This window comes from Aotus nancymaae, unplaced genomic scaffold (assembly GCF_030222135.1).
Source record: "Aotus nancymaae isolate 86718 unplaced genomic scaffold, 86718_ANA_hifiasm-v0.15.2.pri h1tg000008l, whole genome shotgun sequence".
Taxonomy (NCBI): Eukaryota; Metazoa; Chordata; class Mammalia; order Primates; family Aotidae; genus Aotus; species Aotus nancymaae.
Window position 1 is genome coordinate 29,065,819 of NW_026988419.1, and position 5,297 is coordinate 29,071,115.

The 5,297-nt window shown below is 43.2% G+C and overlaps 1 pseudogene; it reads right to left on the reverse strand.

The window, feature by feature from the left end:
- Positions 1 to 2,725: 2,725 nt before the first annotated feature.
- LOC110567665 (destrin-like) lies at positions 2,726 to 3,252 on the reverse strand (annotated as a pseudogene).
- Between the last annotated feature and the right edge of the window lie 2,045 nt (positions 3,253 to 5,297).

Sequence of the window (5,297 nt, forward strand, 5' to 3'; positions counted from 1 at the left end):
AAGGTGGCTCCAAAATTTGGGATTTGGAGGCAGAGCCCTTAAGCACTGAGAGATCTTGAGAAATAACTAGGCTCTTTCCCTATTTGTCCTTTGTTCTTCTCATTATATGCCATCTCCCTCCCTCCATCCTTTTGCCCTCTTTCCCTCTCTCCTTTCCTCCTCTTCTTCCTTCCTTCCTCCCTCCCTCCCTCTCTTCCTCATTCCTCCCTCCCTCCCTCCTTCCCTTCCTTCCTTCCTTCCTTCCTTCTTTCCTTCCTTTCTCTTTTTCTTCTTCCTTTCCCTCCAGGACATGAAGGAAGGTTAAGCAGTGTTTGGTGGGGTAAGTCTATATGGCAAGCAGTACCATCTCCAGGTCACAAAGTTTGAATAAATCTGCTTCAGGGTCTAGGTGACTGGATAAACAGGTTCTTAGGTAACAGTACCAGATTTCAATACCCAACCCAATGTCACTGTTCCTAGGATGCTTTCCCCAACTCCCCCAGCTAGAATTCATCTCCCTTTCCTCCAGCCTCCTATCTATAACACATGGGCTTTGCTTTTATTCTGGAAGTTATGTTCTCTTCTGATTCTCTGTACATAGCCATGTGGTGAGGTGAACTGAGGCTTCTAACCTCCATTTCTTCCCCTCTCCTCCCTATCTGATTTGGGCCAAGACACTAAGTCAGGCAGGGAAGAAACATGGTAATTAGTGAAAAGTGACTAGAAAGAATCCAAATGTATCAGGTAGATTATATATGTAGTCCTCAAAAGAAAGATAATTATGGCAAAAATCTTTAATATTACAAACCTGTAAGTTAAAATATTCAGCTCTAAGACAGAGGGAAATGTCTCAATCATGTTGGTATTCCCAGGACTCAAGGCACTGAACAGCACAAAGTAAAAATCATGACTTCAGTGCGGGTTAAGAGGTCAAGTCCAGGGTCTGGCTGCTCACGTTTGAATCATGGTTTAACTATCCTAACAACCACAGTGACATGCTCAAGTTACTTAACTTTTCTAAGCCTCATCTTCCTCTCTATTAAAGGATCTAGAAAGAATTCCATAGAGTTGTGAAAACAAAATGAGGCACTCCATGTAAAGTTCTTAGCACACTGCCTGGCACAAGTAAAGGCTCACTAAGTGTTTGCTATTACTATTAAAATATCTGTACAAATGAGCATATGTCAGCCTTAGCCATGCCTTTTTTCCTTGCACACCTCAACCAGCTCTCCCAGCCAGTATGAATCGAAAAAGCATTACCTTCTGAGCATCAATTGCCTTGCATCAGCTGCCTTCCTGTTCTCAGATTGTCCCTTGTCTTTGGGAGGTGCCTTTACCTCAATCAGCTTCTTTGGTCCTGAACCACTTCCACTTACAGCCATTGCTTATGGTTTCATCATTTAAGGGTGTATTCATTTTTTTATCTGGATTCACCTGAATAAAAATCCTGCAGCATGGAGAAGGGAGTGCATAGAGTGGCCTGCTCTGGATCACACATGCCCTTGGCATAACCCTGGCTGTCAGATTGGCTTAGAAGTCCTGACATATGACGCCACATCTTCCATTATCTCTCACTTCCTGTAGCACTGAGTCTATTCCCACTACACTGTAGTAATTTAGATAAATATCTGCTGGATACCCTCAGGCTGCTGTGGGCAGTTTTGATGATTTAGAAGGGATGGTACTAAGCCATCTGATTGGGAACAGTGCAGTCCTGAGTCAGCTGATTGGGGGAAAGTTGGTCCTAAACCATATAACCCTCCAGAAATTACCTTTAAATTATGCGTGTATTTTCTGACTTCTTGGGAGAGACCCAATGTGGTCTTTCCCATCTAAAGGCAAGAAACAGATAAGAACATAGTGGGGTTTTATTTCTTCTTTTCTTTTCTATATCTGTGATCAAAGCAAGAACAATATCCCTGAAGTTCAGGGCTCATGGGTTCTGGACTTTAGAATCAAATCTTTCTTTGTAATTTTCTTCTTTAGGCAGTTTCAGGGGAAAATCATTTATTCTTGGTACAAGCGAAAAACCTGTTTGGGGTTGACCTGCTTAATTCTCCCTGAATTAAACTGCAAGTGAATAAAGAGGCTTTTCAAGAAGATCCATAATATACGAAGAAACCACGGCTCATTAAAGAAAAAGAAGTCCATGACAAGATTCCCTCCTGCCATCCTTTTGTAAAAACCCCATTTTAAAGATAAAAAAGTGACTTTTCAGTGAAACTTCACCCCTACTTGGGTGTAAAGGGCACATAACCTTTTGGATAGCAAACATTTTAAAATCCAGTGTCTTGAACACAAATGCAATCTCTTATTTTTCCTTTCTGGTGTAACAGTGCTTCTGAAATCTATTTTACTTTGGTGAAGAAAGGGGGTAGAGAAGAAAATAAAAATCCTGTTTGTTATCACTAGAACACCATAGGAATTCATTTGTCTCCTTCAAATTTGCATACAACTTCCACTTAGCGATGCCCTCTTTCTTTCTTCATGGTAGCTTTTCTTTAATCCTATCACCTTGCTGTTAGTATATACAAGGCTATGACCAGAAATTCCCAATCTTTTTTTTAACTTTAGACTTTAGAGTTATTTAGGGCTGTTTACATGTGTTTCTAGAATATTTACTCTAAAAAAATGACAAGAGAGTTCCCCCTCTGTGAGACCTTGGCCTAAATATACATGCTTTATTTATATAGCAAGAGGATAACATTAAACATGGAAGCTTCAATTTATGGCACAGAATGATGGTCTACACAGGGCATCCTTCAAAGGTTGCAACTAAGGACCCACCTAGCTTTTCAACAATACAAGCCCGATTGAGATCTTCTGGCTCATTCATGCTTATGCCTGAAAATTTCTTTTGGATTATATCCTTGGAGCTTGTGTAGATCAGCTTACTTTTCATAAGTGCTAGTTTGAGTGCCTGCAAAAAATAAAAGTTTAAAAAACCACACAAAAACCCATCAACTCTTCTTTTCTGGGTTCCTTAGTTTCCAAAGTGCATCTTACAAAGCATAGCAGCAATCGTTTTTCAGGAAACATTCCCACAAAATGCTTGAAAGGACCAGTTGTGGTTACATCAACACCTCCACCAAGATCTCTTTGCCTTCTTCCACCATGAAGCACTTTTTGTCTGCACTGAGACCAAAAAAAAAATTTAAAAATTAAAAACGACAGCCTCCTTTTTTTTCTTGATTTCTTGTGGTGTGGAGCATTTCCAAACTTTCATGTCATAAAAAATGCAACATCATGAGCAACTTGCACTCCTGAGACCATCTTCTCTGAAGCGGTCTCAGAGTCGCAGGACAAGGGAGCCAGTGGGCACTGAGCATCCTCCTCAGTGCTGTGAACCAAACCTTACCGTGAAAGAATTTTGTGAGCCCTCCATGGTCATTGACCTTCCCCCTCCATGCCTGCCTGTTAAGTAGCTTTTCTATCCCAAGAATTTAGCCCCACCTAAAACCAACAGTATATTTTAGAGTTGAGAATAAATGCAACCAGGTGCAGTGGCTCACACCACTAATCCCAACAATTTGGGAGGCCGAGGAGGGTGGATCACCTGAGGTCAAGAGTTTGAGACCAGCCTGGCCAACGTGGTAAAACCCTATCTCTATTAGAAATGGGAAAATCAGCCAGGCATGGTGGCAGGTGCCTCTAATCCCAGCTATTGGGGAGGCTGTGGCAGGAGAATTGCTTGAACCTGGGCAGGGGGTAGGCCGCAGTGAGCCGAGATCACACCACTGCACTCTAGCCTGGGTGACAGAGTGAGACTCCATCAAAAGAAAGAGAGAAAGAGAGAGAGAGAGAAAGAAAAAGAAAGAAAGAGAAAGAAAGAAAGAGAAAGAGAAGAGAGAAAGGGAAAAGAAAGAAAGAAAGAGAAATATATTCTTTAACAGCTGTCATCTTAAGACTATGCTCTAACCAGAACTTATGAAAAGAGCATGGAATTTGGATTTAGAGAGATGGAGGTTTGAATTTGTGACCTTAATAGCTTCACCTTTCTAAGCCTCAGTGTCTCCATCTGTAAAATGGAGATGATGATATGGTCAGGATTGTGAATTCCTTCTCTCTTCCTCCCTCTGCCGCCCTCTCATGCATGACTGTAAGGTGACTGCTGTCCTTCCAGGCATCTTGATCTTTCACACAAGAAAAAAGGAAGAGGGTGGGTAGCGAGCAAAGGCAACTGAATCTGTCATTTCTTGTCCAAAAGGAACAGTTTTCCAGAGAGCCTTCCCCCCAGGGGATTCACACTTACTACTCACTGGCCTGAGTTGAAGCACATGGTCTCCGGTAGCCCTGAGGAAGCCCAGGAAATCAGGTTTGTTTAGTTGGGATATTGTCCAACTGAGCAAAAGCAGGCTGCTGTGCATTTGGGGCGAAAAAAGGGGAGAATGGATCCTGGAGGCCATGGCAGTGTTTACATCAGTCTACGTCACAGCATCATTGTGAGGATTACATGAGACATTTATGTAGAGTGCCTAATGCATCCAAAGAGCTTGGTAACAGGTCGCTTCACAACATGACCTTGACGGGGCCACATCCCTCATGTGGCCGTGTCTGTGGATGTTCAGGAAGAAAACCAAATCCACACTGATGGATTCCACGGGGGACTATAACGCCTTCTGTCAACACTCTTGACCTGTATTCTGAGGCCCGAGGAGCCTCGTGTTCAGGGTGGTTAAGCCTCTCTCCCTGAGGCCACTCCCATGGGTGCGGAAACAGTGGGTCTGCCAAGACCTGGGCGGGATTCAGAGCCCCACATCATCCTCTGGGCTCACCTACGTCTGAATATAATAATGTGTTGATAAAATACCTTGTCAAGCTCCACAGTGATCCCTGCCACACGGTCTTATTACACTTCTGCTTCATAATTAAAATTGAAAGAACACAAGCCCGCTGGACCTGTCGTTAGCATGTGGAGTGGCTGTCACGGAAGGGACACATTTGATTTCTAGGCCCGGCCCCACATGCTGGCAGGGGCCCGGGGCCTTTGTTCACTGTGGTGATTCAACCTCCTCCAATTTCTTATCAAGCAAATGTGTGTGTGTGAGGTGCTGGGTTTTTTCGCTCTCGATGGTGAGTTGTAGGATAGAAACCCTGTGACCGAAGAGTGGGGAGGGGGAAGAGACTTGTAAGAAGAGAATAACCTGGGAAAGACATGAATCTAGAATCTCATACACTGGTAAGAAAAATGCAGCCCTGCTGGTATTCCCATGCTATGCACACTGAGTAGGACATATTCATAGTATCTTATGGCTTACATTTCTGAAATACTCCAAGAGCTGGGAAACAGCAGAAAACTACACATGTATACATACGGG